Source organism: Acomys russatus, chromosome 23 (genome assembly GCF_903995435.1).
Source record: "Acomys russatus chromosome 23, mAcoRus1.1, whole genome shotgun sequence".
Classification (NCBI taxonomy): domain Eukaryota; kingdom Metazoa; phylum Chordata; class Mammalia; order Rodentia; family Muridae; genus Acomys; species Acomys russatus.
In genome coordinates, this window is record NC_067159.1 from 35,661,536 (window position 1) to 35,680,035 (window position 18,500).

The following is an 18,500-nucleotide window of genomic DNA, read 5'->3' on the forward strand; positions in this document are numbered from 1 at the left end:
GATATAATGTAAGTTATAAAAAACAAAATTCTTTTTAAAAGACGAAAAAGGTATTCTGGCTGTCATTGATTTTTAAATATAAAAATATAGTGGGTTTGTATCTAATATAATTATTCCTCCGTTTTTACTGAGGCCTGTGTTCTAGTTCTTTACATGTAGCTGCCCATTAGACTATTTTCAATTGCTCATTTATTTCTTTTTTTACAAATCGCATGTTTAGTATGCCTTTTAAACCATCTTTTGTCTTAGTGTTGTCATTTTAAATTTTATCTAGAAATTAATATAGGTATAGCACTTTTTTTAGTGATGAATATTTAGTTAAATTTCACTATATGCTATGTAGTGACATGCACTCCTATTTCATTTGTCTCCTGTCTTTTGGCTGCATATCTAAATACCAATTAATATAATATTTTGTTGATCATATTTTTATTTACCCCATCACATATTATATAATTAATTATATACTGTATGATATGCTGATTATATTATCCTATGTTATATACTAATAAATGACAGTTTTTCATTGTCTTCTAGATACGACTGCTGCAGTAAGGTCTGCTGATATGATCATTGCTACATTTTGTGTGATGTGTCTCTTTCTGATGACGATGAGCTCATGCCTAATTTTCCTGCTTCTCTTCCACGCCCTTCAGCCTCGCTAGAGGTTTCCTGAGCACAGTTGTCTAGGCAGCTGTGCTGCTCAGGTTCCACAGAGGGTCTTGGCGCTACAAGTTTCACAGATTTGAAAACTTGCAATTATTATTTATTCAAAGGCTTTTTCGGTTTTGCTTTCTCATTTCCCATATGGGAGATGAAAGATAGGGGCGTGTGTGTGTGTGTGTGCGTGTGTGTGTGTGTGTATCTACATTATATATACATAATATATATATATATATATACATGTATATATATGTATACATGTGCCTTAGGGTTTCTATTGCTGTAAAGACACATCATGAACCCAGCAAATCTTATATTGAAAATATTTAAATGTGGATGGCTTATAGTTCAGAAGTTTAGTCCATTATTGTAATGGCAGGAAACGTGACAGAAAACAGGCAGACATGGTGCTGGAAAAGGAGATGACCTTCTACATTTTGATCTACAGGAGGAAGGGAAAGAACTGCCTTGAGCTTCTGAATCCTCAAAGCCCACCCCTAGTCCTGCACCTACTCCAACAAGGCCACACCCACTCCAACAAGGCCACACCCACTATAATGAGGCCACACCCACTCCAACGAGGCCACACCTCTAATAGTGCCACTCCACTCGCTATGGGCCTAAGAGGATCATTTTCTTTCAAATTACTACAACATGTATTCATTTTATATATTGTTTTATATTACCTGTCTAATCCTTAAGTTCTAAATATTTCTTTATCTGTTTTCTCTTTTCTGCCTTTAAAAAATAATGCTGATTATATATTCATTTCCTTTTAAGATCAGTAATTCTCTGAGCCTTCTACTATCTGTTAATACTACCAAATGGATAGATCATATTAGATACACTTTTTGCTTTGAGAATTTTCAAGTCATTTTAATAGTTGCCATTTATCTGTCAAGATTCATAAAGAAGGTCTTATTCTGCAAGTTTTTACATGTATCTGCGATAACTGGTTTAAAACTTCTTAACATCTAATTCTATCTCTGAGTCATCTCCAGCTCCTTGTCTGTTGATTGCTGTTTTAGAGTTAGTCACACTGATCATTGATGAGCCTAGTGACTTTGTTTTGTATGCTAGGTATAGTAGACTCAGTATTATTTGTAATAGTGGGCTGTAACCATTTCCTTCCTTCTTTCCTCCTTGCCTCTTTCCTTTCTTCCTTCCCTCCCTTCTTCTTTCCTTCCTTCCCTCCCTCCTCCTCTCTCTCCTTCCTTCCTTCCCTCCCTCCTTCCTTCTTTCCTTCCTTCTCGCTTATTTGCTTCTCTCCTTTGTCCCTTTCTCTCTCCTTCCCTACCTACTCTCTCTTTCTTTCTATCTTAAGCAGAGTTAGACTTTACCAGAATGAAATTTTAACATAGATTTAAGCACAGGGATAAGGAAGAGCTTCTCAGGAAAAGGCTAAGGCACACCACATGTGACGTTTTATGTTGTAGATTAGAGCTGTCTTTCATAACCAGCTCCTCCTACTATAGTGAGATGTAGGCAACATAAAATACTTAAAGAATTCACATGACCATGTTCCAAAATAAACTTATGTACAAAGCAAGTTGGCAAAATTGTAGAGTACATTTGTTTAACTCATCCTTTGATTATACTTTTTTGTTCTTTTATTGAAAACAGATTTTTTTCACATAACATATACTGGCTAAGGTTTCCATTTGATTCTTCCTACTCACTCACACACTCAGGATTCCCATAAAAACACAAAACTGGGGAGGAAAACATCGGAGACCTACCCACAGTCATGCCACTTGTCAGGGTGGGGAAAGATGCTTAGAGACCTGCCTGCCACTACAGGGCTTGGGCTGGCAGTAGACACACAGAGACCCGCCAGCTACCACCATGACACACAGGCAGGCTATAGACACCTATAGAGGTCCACTTGCCACCACTCCATGCCACACAGCACAGGCAGAGGAGGCTACCCAGAGGACCATCAGCCACTACAGTGTGCAAGGATGTGTTGGACAGATGGGAGAGAAAGAAAAGTAGGAACGTTTGAGCATTATGAAGAAAGGTGGGACTGGAGATGCATATTCAAGGCTGAATAGCAATGGCCTATTGTGAGTAGCCAGCCCCACCACCTAAGGTGATGGTTAAGTCTCAGCTTCTGCTGTTGAGGAGGGCAAGGCTGGGTCTGTGACCATGTAGAAAAAGAGGGTCAGCGTTGATGTCCATGGCTCATATAACCACTAGAGACTATGGGATCATCCCTGGTCTGGGAGCTACCTGGGACCATGTAGATGTCCAAAGGCTGTGCAGAACTGGTCCTGCCCCTCACTGGCTGCAGCACTCAGGAGAGCAGAGTCTACACCTCATCCAGGTAGCACAGTGGAGTTGGCCTTGGTGGCAGGAGCATGGGTGAGCCTCTACGGAAAGCATGAATATGGAATGGCTGGCCCTACTACTCTTACCATGAGGTGGCATGTACACAGGGGTGATGCACTCCTCAACCTTGCCCTTTGGCACTGGCTGGAAAGCTGGCCCCAGGGTCATGGGATTGGGTGAGCTGGCTCTGCCCCTCACCAGCTGCAGAACTCAGGAGAGTGGGCCCTGCGACCTTGCCTGAGCAGAACAGTGGAGCTATCCTTGATGGCAAAGGCATGGGTGAACCAGCTTCTAGGCTGAGAACTGGAGGCCTGGCTAAGGCCTGTGCCCGCTATAGCACTTGGGAGAGTGCCAGGCCTTGACTGGCAGCACAGTGGGGCTATCTCTGGAGGTAAGGGTGCTGGTGAGCTGGCCTCTAGGGCATGAGAGCAGGAGAACTGACTCTGCCTCCTGCTGATGGCAGTATCAGGTATCTGTCTGAAACCATACTGGAGAGTTTGCCCTGGTGGTGCATATGCAGAAGCCAGTGCTCTGATCTGCTCAGTTACCACCCAGTTCCAGATCCAGGGCTTTGAGTTGGTCAACTCCCACATCGATATCATTTGTTAGTTGTTGGAGTGTGTGACAGAACCTGTCCTGGTGATCGACAGTCACAGGATCTATATGACACAGGGTAACAAGAGGATAACCAAGAGGAGTTCTGGTGAGGATCCAATATTGATTGTGTGATAGAAGCCAGAGATCTTGAACACTTGCAAGTTAAGATGTGTGGACAGAGGGGTATAGTGTGGGACACAGTGTGACACACGGCATCTTCCACAGCGAGGTATTTTCTATGCTTTGTTTGGTTTTGTTTACTTATTGTTTTTTTTGTTTGTATGTTTTTATTATTTTATTTTATTTTGTGGGTGGTGTCATAAAGGCAGAGGGCACATACAAGGGGAAAGGGAGGTGAGTGGGACTGGCGTGGATCAATGAAAAGTTAAAGAAAACCCCACAAAACTGAAAAGCCATAACATAGATAGAAAGGGACCTGTAGGGTAAAAAAGAAGAGAAACAAATAAAATAAGAAAGAAAGAAAGAGAGAAAGAAAGGAAGAAAGAAAGGAAGGACAGAAGAAAGAAAGAAAGAAAAAGGCCTGATACCACATTAAGAGGCAAGGAACTTCCAAAAATGACATTGAATTTGCTTTCTGTCAGGCTATCTACTGCTAGGCACTCAGCCTGCACTTAAGAGACTAAATTTTCATGTGCAAGTGGTTATCAATTGGAGATAGCTCTGGATTAGGGACCAAGGGTCTGTCTACTTCTTTCTTCTCCAGGACCCTATCTCGTGCAGACCTCAGGAAGCTCTGTGCATGCTCAGTCTCTGTGCAGCAGTCCGGCTGTGTTTAGAAGTCTTTGTTTCCCTAGTGTCTTCCATCCCTTCTGGCATTTTTTTTCCAATTCATTGTAGAAGGCAGCTAATTATTGTCATTTCCTTCCTTTTTTCTTGTTATCCTTTCTTTTATTTATTGCTTGTCTACTTTGAGATGAGGTCTCTTGTGACCCGGACTGGCCTTGAATGCTCTATAAAGCAAAGGATGACTTTACCTAGCAAGTGTGAAGGGATTACAGACATGTGGCAACACACTCAGCTCTTTATTATCTATTTTGATGGTTCCATATCATTTTTTAACTCAGCTATTCTTAGGTGTCTTCTCATACCAAAAGCTATGGACTTTTCAGATGTCAGTTCCTTAGGTGGCTCAGGAAGCTGTCTAGAGGCTGACTATTCTATTCTATTGTCACTCATTAGCAGTCACATGATCATAGCTGATTACTCCTGGCATTGTAGTTTTACCTTGGCTTGCCAAGGCTGACCTTTGATGACTGCTCATGTCTTCATCCCTTATACAGTGTCCCCTCTAACTCTGTGCTGCTCCCTCTTACTCAGGGCTCTGTTAAATCCTAGCTGCCTTGTATTACTTGAACAACAATTCAATACCATCTTACTAAAATCTGAATATTGATATCATTCTACTTGCAACTTCTATGAAATAAACTGTTCTTCAATTGTTTGATTATAGTTAACAAAATTTAAGTTGTTTTCTTTTTATCAGATCATAGTTTATAAATATTCTCCTCCAACTGAAGTGAAGATCTCACACTTTTTCAGGCCACATGCCTGTATTCCAATTTCTGCAATAGCCCTTCAGTTTTGATGAGTAACCCATATTACTGCAGCAATTCTTCTCCCCCACCCCCTCACCTACTTACCCTTGAACCAGAAGAGCTGAAACCCAGCTCTCATCTTTCCATCCTCAGATCCAACTAAACATCTCCTGCCATTCACTACTGGAAGCTTCTGTAAGTGAATATAAGGAATCCGTATATTCCGAACTGTAAGACTACAGGAATGAACACGTGAGTCTATATGACTCCTGAAGCAGATGGCAGAGAATGGAATGCCGTGTGTGTGTGTGTGTGGTGTGTGTGTGGTGTGTGTGTGTGTGGTGTGTGTGTGTGGTGTGTGTGTGGTGTGTGTGTGTGTGGTGTGTGTGTGTGTGTGTGTGTGTGTGTGTGTGTGTGTGTGTGTATGGATTGCTTTTTAAAATAACCCTCTTCAGATCGCAACGGCTTGTAGAGACACCCTCCCCTAACAGGACTGGCCTTTTTAACTTTTAACATGCTTCCCCAATTAAGATTTTTGAGGCCTTGGACTACAGTATTGGGTTGTGGCTGCTAGAAATCGATACATCCCAGAAAAATCTTCAGAGCCTCTGACATCCCTGTTAGAGGAGTTTATTTATTTAGCTTTTGGATATTTGTTTCTTTTGCTCCAGAGGGAGGGCATTAAAGGAGTGATGTAAATGTGTACATATGCTCTGAGAAAACCTTTTGAGTGCTTCAGCCTCCTTTTCAACAGGGTCCCCTTGAACTGTCACTATTCTGTGAGCCGAGGACTGCCAGTCTCTACTGCTCTTCCCATTTGGCAACTGATATGATGCACAGAAAGTGTAGAACCTTGTCTTATACATATTCAAACTGGGGGCTGTTTATAGATTAAGACATTTTATTTATGATCAAGCCTAAACATAAATCATCACTATTAACCTTATAGTTCTCATTGCATTTCTAAAATCAATGCTTTCATGGTCACTAAATAACAGATGGGAGATGACCAACCAATTCAATTTTACCTTTCTCTAGATGTGCTAAATAAGGCTGTCACTTTGGGCACAGGGCATTGTCCTTACTAATGGTATAGTATCTCTTCTCTACTCTTCTCTTCTCTTCTCTTCTCTTCTCTTCTCTTCTCTTTTCTTCTCTTCTCTTCTCTTCTCTCTCTCTCTCTCTCTCTCTCTCTCTCTTTCTCTCTCTCTCTCTCTCTCTCTCCCCCCTTTTTTTCTTTTTAAATGGAGTTTACAAGGGTTCTATAAGTCGGAGATATGTCTGCTTTCTTAAGGAATTCAAGGCCAGAATGCTTTGTGTTGACTCTGCTACAGAAAGCGCCTCTCTTTCTGTTTACACTTGAGATTCCTTCTTCATCAAGTCTGGGCACACAGGGCCCCACGGGACACAATGCCCTCTCTGCAGAGCTGCCTTTGCCAGCCTTAGGCTTTTGCTTCTGTCATCCCCCTGCCGTGGTCTTAGAGCTTGTAACAAAACCACAGGTGTTACAAACTCTAAATTGGAATTGGATATTGGATGCAGAAACGTGCGCTAATTACACAGCTGTTTTAAATTGTGGTTAAGTGGCCGAAAACTGCCAAGAGGCCCCACCCACATTCATTACTGCCTAAGCGAAAGGGACCAGTGCGCGGTGATTACCGGGCTTCCTCAGAGTCCCCCAAGCCACAGAGCAGACTTTCCTAATTGTCAGCTGGACTGTGCGGGCTTGTTTAAAATAATTAGATTGCCGCAGCAGCCTCAGCAGCAAGCCTCCGTGCAGGTTTTTATAGCAGATACTATCAGCTCCCTGTTCATTTTTGACACTATCTTTCTTCCAGTTTGGAAAACGGGGAAGAGGAAGGAGAAGAATTACCCTTAATGTACACAAATAATGCAGCTCAAAAGTCAGGAAGACTCAGCCCCGAGTGTGAGATAGATGGAAACAATTCTGCAAACAAATCTAAACTGGGGGCGAAATACGGTGCTCTCATTTTTTTTTTCAAGAGGGATAGCTGAAATCTTTCTTAATTACCGCTTATTCCGATGACAGAATTGTAATTTATCATTTAGTTGTAATTTGACATATGTTCACACCTTTGCCATTTCCAATTTCCTCCTTCATTCTAATTGTCTGCTTCACTCGCCTGTCATGCGCTTCTCTTGGGATTAATTCGAGCTGTCTGTCTGCACCAGGCTACCAGCACACTTGGGGCTGCTGAGAGCGTGACAGTGTCAGTGTGCACACAGTTTATCTGAGGCATTACCCAACCATCACGTCCCCAGGTCTCCTCTCCCCTCGCTGTTTACTGTTTATTCCACTTTGCATTTGTGACTTTTCCGTGTTTTATTAGACTCTAATTATGCTCTTGGCTGTCAGCTGTAAGCTAGAAAACGTTACATTAATTGCAGAGAAGGGGGAGGGGCTTAAGACCCGGCAGTAGATGGACCAGTAGATGTCTCTCTCTATCTCTACAACCCAGGCATTATTTAAATACTTGCCTTGTCACACTTCCGCTCCGAATCCTTGATAGAAGCTTATACTAAAAAACAAACGTGGGGACGTTCTAGTTAATGAAGCCTTTTTATGCACAAGCAGTTTCCCCTCATTCCATCTAAGACTAGGTAAATTGGCACAGTAAGACATGAACCTGAGTTTTCAGCTCACCGTGTTTTTTCTTTTAAAGGTCAATTGTTTAATTCATAGATGCTTTCAACACACACACACACACACATGGTGTTGGGTTGTGATGGTACAGAGTCTATGCAGGGAACACTGAGAGAGACCAGGTTTTTGGAAAATGTATTTGGTTCATTAGGAAAGTTTTGATACCCCCTCCCTCCCTTTACTCTTTTTTTGTGATAGAATTTGAACTCAAGACCTATGCATGCTAGTAAACTGTGTACTACTGAGCTACACTGCCAACCTTAGAAACGGATAAGCATTCTTTTAAACGATCTGGGGCGGCAGGGGGTGGGGGGAGATGGTTCAGTCTGTAAAGCATTTGCCATATAAGCATGAGGCCCCAAGTTTAGGTCCCCAGAACACATGCCAAGCTGAACATGGCAGTCAGTGAGTATCTGCAATCTCAGCCATGTTTGCAATCTCAGAACACTGGAAGGTCTGAGTCACAGCCAGGAAAATGCAGCAGAAATATGAGAAAGCAAAGCAGAACTTGAGAACTAATACCTGAGTTATCCTCTGAGCTCCACATGAGCACATGCCATGTATAAATGGACACACACAGATGTATATACACACACATATGCACACATACACATATCATGCACACAGAGAGATTAAAAAACATTTGACTATTTTTATTATATATAAACATGTATATTATTACACACATATAAAATATTTTTTAAAATCCTATTTTAGGATTACCATACTATCAACTAAGCAATGTTACATCAGACCTTTTTTTATAGAATAGCAATAAATTGGTTGTATAACTTGTAGTAAAAAAAAAAAAAATGGAAAATTGCTTTCTCAAGCCATCTCAGCACAGCAATAGTTCTGCATATGTCACTTCTTCCAAAATTTCTTCAGAAATAAAAGATTTCTCATTAGAGCAGACCTAAACTATGAAATGCAAACTTCTTAGCCTCCTCCTGAGATTTTTTTTCACTGCAAGTAAAACTTCCTGATACTATAAAGCAGAGGAAGGATATTCATTTCTTCTTTCCCACCCATGTAGGCCATTAAGAAGGGCAGGATAAATTGAATTAGTGTTGGTTGCACTATTACCTCTGGCCCAAAAGAGTGAAAGCAGTTCCTTGTACAAGCTCATTATCTGTGGCAGTGAGCTTGTATTTTGTTTTCTTCTCTCATAATTTTCTCAGTCTTGCTTCAGGTAATTGTGGGGCTGATGGTATTCTGTAACTTAGTATTTTTTTTTCTTCTTCTTTTTAATCCTAGCAATTAAAGTTCTGCTAATTATGGCTTTCTGGCTTCAGACTCATAGCTTTAATTCTATATAATAGAAACCATGATGTCACAGCATGGTCATTATATCATGACTTCTAAGTGTGTGCAATACCTGTGTTCTGTAAGCATATACATTAAACCAAATTGCTGAGAGTCAGAATTTTATGGAAATGCACAGGGCTCCCGTGAAGCAAGTCACATTTTGTAAATTATAATATCTGTTAATAAAGCTTGTAAGATATTGTTTAGACTTAAAAAATTCTTCAAATAATGGACTATAAATTTCTGATATTTATTTAGACTACCTTACCTACTAAAGCATCTAAAAGTGGTGACATCTTGCTGATCAAGTGAAACTTGTTGATAAACTTGATTTTTATTTTCCCAAAATTGTTCTAGGATAACTCTATTGTGATGTATTACTGAAGTCTAAATGGTGCTTTGCAAATGCAGTGCAAGTTCATTTTCTTTTTTAAGATAAATATATTGAAAATGGAAGACTGGAGCATTCAGAGGGCAAGAAGAAAGGTTCAAAAAGGCAAAGAAAGACAAAAGGACAGGACAGACAGCAGGCCAAGTATAGCTGATGGGTTACAGGTCACCAACTTATATGAAATACAGTATAAAGCTGCATTGTGAAATAGAGTCATGTGATAACTGAGATTTTGTGCTTTAGAACTTTTTTTACCATTTATATTCTATTTCTTATATATTTTTAATTGCCTGAAAATAACGCAAGACCTTAACTATCAAATACCCTTGTTCTCGGGTTGTTTGTTGTTGTTGTTTTCCTCAAGATGAGATCTCTAGAATGTACTGTGGGGAACTCCTGATTAGAGTTTACCTTAGGTATAATTTTTAGCTTTTTTTTTTCCTGTCCTGATGTCTCTGCTGCCTTTTCAGATGGTGAGTAATCTGACTTATTTCTGTGTGTGCAGGGCCACTCACTGCATCCTGACAATATGCCAGGTTCATGACAGCCAGGCTGACTGGCTCCATCACTTCTTCACTTGGTCATTCAACAGAGGATAGCAGCAGAGGAAAAGAAGCTATTTCTATATTCATGGAGCTTGTTTTCAAGTAATTATTTAGCCTTTGCCCCAGTTCCCACATAGCTGCCCTTTCTGCCTCTGTGAGCTTATTCATAGCTTTCTCCTTTTCCATGTATTCCTAAGAACTCAGCAACACCAACCTATTCTTGAAGGTGCAGTAGATTTTAATCTTCATAATGAAGCCATTCTAACTCACAGAGAGATGGGAAATCATTTTTCATTTACACATTACATATGTGTTTCTTAAAAAAAAAAAAACTTTCTTGAATCTTGGCCTGTTTTATCTTCCTGCAGCACAGCAATGTTTCTTTTTATTTATTTTTATTTTTTTTATTTTTTATTAATTTATTCTTGTTACATCTCAATGTTTATCCCATCCCTTGTATCCTCCCATTCCTCCCCCCCCCATTTTCCCATTATTCCCCTCCCCTATGACTGTTCCTGAGGGAGATTACGTCCCCCTGTATATTCTCATAGGGTATCAAGTCTCTTCTTGGCTACTACAGCAATGTTTCTTAAGAAACTGTATATCACAGTAATTTATGAAGATCTTTAGTGGTCCATTTGTTCTGACTTCCGTACATCATGTTCACTGATCGGCCACTGAACTAGGTGATCTCCGTGTTAACCACATTACCCTGCCTGACACCCATAGCCTTCGGGAAGTGAAACCAGCCTGCCTTTTCCTCATATTCTTACTACATAACATGAGAAGGTCACCTATTTTATTATTATTATTATTATTTTTTAGAAAAATCTGATAACCAATGACTTTAAACTTCTGTTAAATAATAATAAAAAAACACAAAGAAAATATCATATATTTTATTTCACACAAGAATTTCTGACAGAGTTTCTAATTAAAGAGTAACATAAAAGGTATAAGAATAGAAAAATTAAAATCTTGGTTATACATATATCTTTATTGACTTAAAATATGAAGATAATTAATAGAAAACATGGGGAGAAAAAGTTGTTTATTAACATTTGAAGTTGAAAGGCTGTCTAAAGTCATATCTCACTCTCCACTCAACTGTGGAGAATGTCCTGTTCATTGGCTAGATCTGGGTAGGGGTCTAAAGTTTACTGCCTGTATTGTCCTTGGCTGGTGCCATAGTTTGAGCGGGACCTCTGGTGCTTCATATTTGACCACATTCCCTGGATGGGGAGACCCGGTGGCACTCAGAGGAAGGATAGCAGGCTACCAAGAAGAGACTTGATAGCCTATGAGCACATAAAGGGGGAGGAGGTCCCCCTCAGTCACAGTCATAGGGGAGGGGAGTAAGGGGAAAATGGGAGGGAGGGAGGAATGGGAGGATACAGGGATGTAATATGAATAAATTAATAAAATGAAATAAAAAAAAAAAGACTGTCTAGCAGAATTATGGACCTATGGTCAAAACCAAAAAACAAATAACACATGTTTTTTTTTTAAAGTAGTGATAAAATGACTCCTAATGATATTATGCTGTATTTGTAGAGTAGTGTCTTATTCAGCCATCATCAGAGAACAATTCCTCCTGAAGCAGATGGGAGCAAATGTGGAAACCACAGGGCAGATCCTACACAGGGATTGAGAGACCATGGAGCATCCAGCACTAAATAGAATGGCCCATCAAATCCTTCCCCTCAGAACTTAGGAAACCCCACAGAAAAGAAGGCAGACAGAATTCAAGAGCCAGTCAGGTTAGAGAGCACCCAGAAAACAAAGCTCCGTCCCCCCAAAATGAGCAAAGATCACGTGAACTCAGAGACTGAGGCAGCATGGGCAAGGACTGCATGGGTTTGCCCCAGGTCTCCTGAGTTTATGTTATGGTTTCCAGTTTAGTGTACTGTTGGGATTTCCCGAGGGTGTAAGCAAGTGGGTTTCTGATTCTTATGCCTTCTCTTGGGCTCTTTTCCTTCTGTTGATTTGTCTTGTCTAACTTTGATGCGGTAGTTTTTGCTTTATCCTGTAACAGTCTATTTTGCCATATTAAAAAAAAGAATGAATAAAAATCTAATTACTTTGATGTCTGTTAACAACCAAGGTGTCATCTGTACCTGCTGGGAGAAGGAAAATCAGTTCTCTCCAATGGGGTGACACTGAGCATATTAGCCACACCAGGGCAGGTCTCACGTTCAGGAATAGTCGACCAACATCATGGACTCCACAGGGTCTTTTTATTTTTTTTATTTTTTGTAGCAGTTTGGTTGTGTGTGTGTGTGTGTGTGTGTGTGTGTGTGTGTGTGTGTGTGTGTGTGTGTTTGATTTGGGGGTGGATGAGTGTTGTATGATGTTTTCATTTCTTGGGAAATAAATTTGGCCAGGGAAGGATAAGGAGAAAATCCAGAAGAACTCCATCATCCTTCGGGAGATAAAAGCTAAAAATCACAACAGGAGAGATGCAACAACACAGGAATTAGAATGTGAAGATGAGTTACACTAACTGGTCCACACTGAAACAGCATTAGAGCTCTCACACCACACTGGTGCCTACAGGTTTGAATACTCACACGAACACCACGACTTTTACATTCTATTCCAGTCTTACCTACTATACATGAATGCCCATAACTTACATTGTGTGTAGTGGTCAAAAAGTTGGTAAACAAATTGACCACCAATAAGTGATGTCACTGTTGCACCATAGTCTGACACATAGATGTGAAAGATATAAAATATAAGTGAAAAATATGGATGCTTTTAAAAAATAATTAACTTATCTATTTATCTACTTTACATCCCCACCCTCCTCAACTTCCCACCCCACCCTTCCTTTCTTTCCCCCATCCTCCTCCCCTACTCCTCAGAAAAGGGGAGCCCCATTTCCAATCCACCCCAGCTCATCAAGTTGTATCAGGACTGAGCACTTTCTCTTCCCCTGTGGCCTGCCAAGGCAGTCCAACAGGGGGAAGTGATTAAAAAGCGGGCAACAAAGCCCATGTCAGAGCCAGCCCCTGCTCCCACATGAAGCCTGAGCTGCTCATCAGCGACATCTTTGTAGAGAGCTTAGGTCCAGTCCATGCATGGTCCTTGAGTGATGCTTCAATCTCAGCAAGCCCCTCTGGGGCCTGGTTAGTTGACTCCATTGGTCTTCTTGTGGAGCTCCTGCCTTCTGCAGGTCCTTTTTAGTTCCCTTCACTTTTCCACAACACTCCCTATGCATTGCTTAATGTTTGGCTGTGAATTTAAACATCTGTTTTGAAGCGCTGGCTGGAACCCCTCAGAAGACAATGCTGCTAAGTGCTAGCATGGCACAGTATCATTAATAGTCTCAGGGGTTGGCTCTTTCCCATGGGGTGGGTATTAGCTTGGGCCAGGCATTTGTTTGGATGTTCTCTTGATCTCTGCTTTACTGGTCTATCTTTATCCTACACATCTTGTAGTCAAGGTGAGTTTTGGGCTGAAATTTTTGTGGATGGGTTGGAATTTCCCTCCTTCTACTAGGAGACTTGTCTAGTTATACAGTGTCCTCTTCAGTCTCTATGGTTACTTCTACCATGAACCTCGGTTAGAGTCCCCCTCATATCCTCTGCAGCTTACCACAGAGATGCTCCTGCACATGGTTTCTCTTTTCTCTGCAGGGCTTCTTTCCTCCTCCTTCCTCCCTACCCTGATCTCCATCCTTATTTCTCTTCCTGCTCCCTCTTCTACCTTGTTTCCTCTCTTCAACCACTACCTGTGTCTGTTCCATTTCCCCTTCTGGGTGAGATTAAGCATCCTCCCTTGGAATTTCTTGTTATTTACTTTCTTTTGATCTGTATGTTTATCCAATATTATATGGCTAAGGTCCACTATAAGTGAGTACATACCATGCGTATCTTTCTGGATCTAGGTTACCTCACTCGGGATGATTTTTTTCTAGTTCCATCCATTTGCCTGCAATTTTCATGATTTATTTGTTTTTGATAGCTGTGTAGTATTCCATTGTGTAAATGTACAGCAGCTTCTTTATCCATTCTTCAGTTGAGGGACATTTAGGTTTTTTTTCTAGATTCTATGAATGTAGCTGAGCAAATGTTCTTGTTGTATGGTGGAGCAGGAGCGGTATAGCAGAATCTTGAGGTAGAACTATTCCCAATTTTCTGAGATAGTGCCAGATTGAGTTCCAAAGTGGTTGTACAAGCTTGCGCTCCCACCAGCAAACTTGGCGGAGTGTTCCCTTTTCTCCACATCCTCACCAGCATGTGAGATTTTGATCTTAGCCATTCTGACCAGTGTAAGATAGAATCTCAGAGTCATTTTGATTTGTATTCCCTGATGCTTAAAGATGTTGAGCATTTCTTTTAGTGCTTCTTGGCCATTTGAGATTCCTCTGTTGAGAATTCTCTCATTTGTTCTGTCCTCATTTTTTAAATTGGGTTATTTTATTTGTTGGTGTTTAGCTTCTTGAGTTCTTTATATATTTTGGATATTAGTCTTTGTCAGATGTAGGGTTGATCCTAGTCAGTGGACTGTCATTTCATTCTATTGACAGTGTCCTTTACTTTTCAGAAGGTTTTTAATTTTAAAAAGTCCCATTTATGAACTGTTCATCTTAGAGCCTGAGCTGTTAGTTTTCTGTTTAGGAAGTTGTCTCTTGTGCCAATGATTTTGAGGCTCTTCTCCACTTTCTCTTCTAATAGATTTATTGTATCTAGTATTAGTTAAGGTCTTTGATCCACTTGGACCCGAGTTTTGTGCAGGGTGATAAATATGGATCTATTTGCTTTTTTCTACATGTACACCTACTTAGACCAGCACCATTTGCTGAAGATGGTCTTTTTCTCCACTTAGCTCTTTTGTACAAATTCAAGCATCCTTAGATGTGTGGATTTATTTCTAGGTCTATATTTTCATCTTCTGGCTCTTTCTTACTTTCTGTCTCATTCTATCTTCACCTGTGTTTACCTTGTTCTCTCTGTAACTCGTCTTTGTAAAACTGTCCTGGTTAAAAGAACAAACAAAAACTCTTTCCTCTCTCTGCTTTCTTTCATGTCCTTGTGTGAGTTGGGTGTATCCTATCTCTGATTCGCTCTGTCAAATCTTTCTCTGAGCTGTCACTTTGTCTGTCCCTCAATTAGATGCTGCTTTCAAACATAGCTTCTTTCTTCTATAAGCTAACCATGCCTTTATTGTTTGGTATTAAAGGTGTGTACCAAGGAAGCATCTATATTCCAGCCAGATCATACTGTAATACAGAGTGTGTTTGTATTCTAACCAGGTCACATAGACCTAGAAGGTCTTTCAATATCATTGATTCCTTGCCAGAGCAGCCATGTTGCTGGATTAAAATTCTTCTATAATGCATGGTCAAACACCTAGTGGTCAGCCCCTTAAAGAAAGCTGAGTGTCCTCTCTGACACACTCTACCAGAAGCCATCAACTGTAAAGAGCTACACTTTAGCATCTCTATGACACATTTTAAGAACTCTTCTCAATAGCTCCTTGTCTGGACTGTTTCTTTCTTTTCTCTGGGGGTCGGGTGAGGGGAGGGTGTCACAGAAGCCTTCAATGTCTTTCATTCTCAGCAATGAGTCTGCAGTTTAACAGGTCCTTTCAGTAAAAAGCAAATGCCTCACCTCCTTTCTTTACTATGTTTCACAAAAGCAGATATCCTTTTGCCTAGTTTCTATTAGCACTGGGATAAGTAATGTCACTACACCTTGCTGGCTTTCTTTAGGACAACCCCACTGCTACACAGCATTCACTTGACTTTTCCTCACACTCCACTCAGTGCTGTAGCACCGCTTTAGTTTTATCTGCCTTCCAGAGCAATATTACAACTTGGATAGACCTGTTCAATCAAACTGTATTTGAAAATAGTATGTTTCCCTAGTGTATAAGTGAAAAAATACATCTTATAGTTTTCTGAGAAATTACATATACTACAAAATATCTAATAATCAGAGTGTTTATGGTTTGAACTCAACGAAACATATGAAATACTGAAAATCTACTTAATACACCTATTTTAAACACTAATTTTTTTTAAAGGGAAGGGGCTTGGCTCTCTTCTACATTGTTAATTTCAACTTCTTATACAGCATGACCTAGAAATGTGTACTCAGTTATTCACTGGATTGGTATTTTAATTCTTCAGGAATCATCCTGTTGTTCCTCCAGCCTACTCATAAGGAAAAAATGGGACATATTTAATAAAAGCAAGACAGTGGTTCTATATGTGTGAACATATAGAACATATATGAAAGTGCTGTGTGTAACAGTGAAGTGCTTTGCACTTCTGTAGCCCTTTGCTTGTTGAGGAATTCGTAATGTCCCACTGTCCCTGCATATGTATTTCATTAGAGGTTTAGCTGATGCAGCCTGCCCTGACATATCGGCATCCTTTAGAAGACCTTTGTCTTACTGTGCTTTCACATTGGCCATCCGTGCATCCATGTACATCCCAATCAGTTAGTTATCTGCTATTCTTCCTTTCAACTGTTTCACTTCTAAACCACAGTGCTCAGGATAAAATGCTGCCATGTCCTTCTCCTCTGTCATTTCATTGCTAATTTGGTGTCTCGATGGTAAACTTTGTCCTTTCCAGCATTTTCTTTGCAGTAATGCTAATGCTATTTTTAAATGACCACAGTGCTTCTATTATAAAGCTTTTTGAAATTCTGAAGCCTTAATTGATTATTACCTTATTGATCACAGCTAATTTTTTATCTTCTGTTGCTAACCAATTTCCAATTTTATTTCTTTATTCAGCTGCCCTGAATTGTAGATTTCCAGTATCTTTTGCCCTTCATCCTCCACACCTCCACACCTGCCTCATTTGTGGTGAGTTCACTTCTGCCTTCCTTTACCAGACTGCTATCTGTGGCAAAGTTTTACTCCGTAACATCATATCTTCTTTGAGCAACTTAGAAAACCCCTGCTACAAGATTGAATCTCCTCCACAGTGATTACAATTGCTGCTTTTCAATTGTTTAGGCTTACAGTTCCATAAAGCAATAAAAAGGAAACTCTCACAAAGATGTCCCATTTCCAGTTGGCAGGTAAAGATAATTAGTGGCTAAAAGAGAAAGGATTAAAGTTGCCCAATGGAGCTGTGTTTCCAAGAAAGTGTGTGTGTGTGTGTGTGCGCGCGCGCTTGCTTGCTTGCTAAACTATCATCAACAGACATGTGTTGAGCATCCTAAGAATGCTGCTTATTGGTTATTGTTTATTAAACTTCTCTGTAAGTTTAGTTTAGAAGCAATTCTTAAAATATTTTAATGGGGTCTCATGCATTTACATACATACTTCACTAGAATATTTATTTTTGCAGCATATGAAGATGTAACCTGTTTTTTTTTTTAACTATTCCTCTCATATTTTCTATTTTATTTACCCTAACAAGCTAATGTTAGTGATCATGAACAGTAAACTTTGTAGTTTATTTGGTCCTAAAGAGTTCATAATTTCTTATGTCTCAGTCATTTTGTTCTTCCAGTAGTTAAGAATAACAAACTTAGTGTTAAAATTTGAAATTGATTTAAAATTACTTTAATCTTACTTTGGTGTTTATTTACTGCTATTTGCAGTTAAGAAACAATTATAATAAAGATGACAAAATTATACTTTTATACATTCAGACATTAGAGGGCTTCATAGACTTTTTCTTTTTTTCTCTCAGTTGGTTCTTGTTCTTAACATTTTTTAAAGGTAGGGTCTCTGTTTTTAGGCTAACCTGGAACTCTCTATATACCTAAAGATGTCCTTGGACTCCTGCTCCTGTAACCTCTACGTCACAAATGCTTGTATGCACACCTGCACAAGCTATGTATGTGCCTGGTGTCTGTAGAGGCCAGAAGAGGGCACTGTGTCCACCAGAAACTGGATGTGTGGCTGTTTGCGAGCTGCCATGTGGGTTCTGAAAATGAGATTTGGATCCTTTACAAGAGCACCAAGTGTTCTTGCGTGCTTCACCATCGCTCTAGCTGTGCAGTATTTTGGACTTCAGATTTTATTTTATTCCTGAACTCTTTAATGTCATTTTCCATATACAGTCTAACTCAATGGAACAGAAAACTCTAGTAAGATAGGACAGGAAGTCTAGTTAGAATATACTCATGTGAACCAAGATAAGAGCAGACCACATAGACAGTGGCTTTATAAAGTACAAGAAACACCATGGATCTAGGTGAAAAAATAGAATCCAACGTGTGTGTGGCTCTGGTAGCACTTTCAATTAGGTTAATGGCTTAGTAGCAAGAGACAAAAATTTCTACAGAAAATAATTACTTTTTTTTTTAAAATGCCAAGGCAAATGTAGTGTTCTGGCCCAAGAATTATGTGGGTATTAGAAAGTTGACTCAGTTATTAATTAGTGAGCTAGCATTGGCTCAGCTCATAACCAAAAGGTAAAGAATTGTGTGAGAACAAGGTTCAAATCTTGTCTCCAGTTTTCTCACACC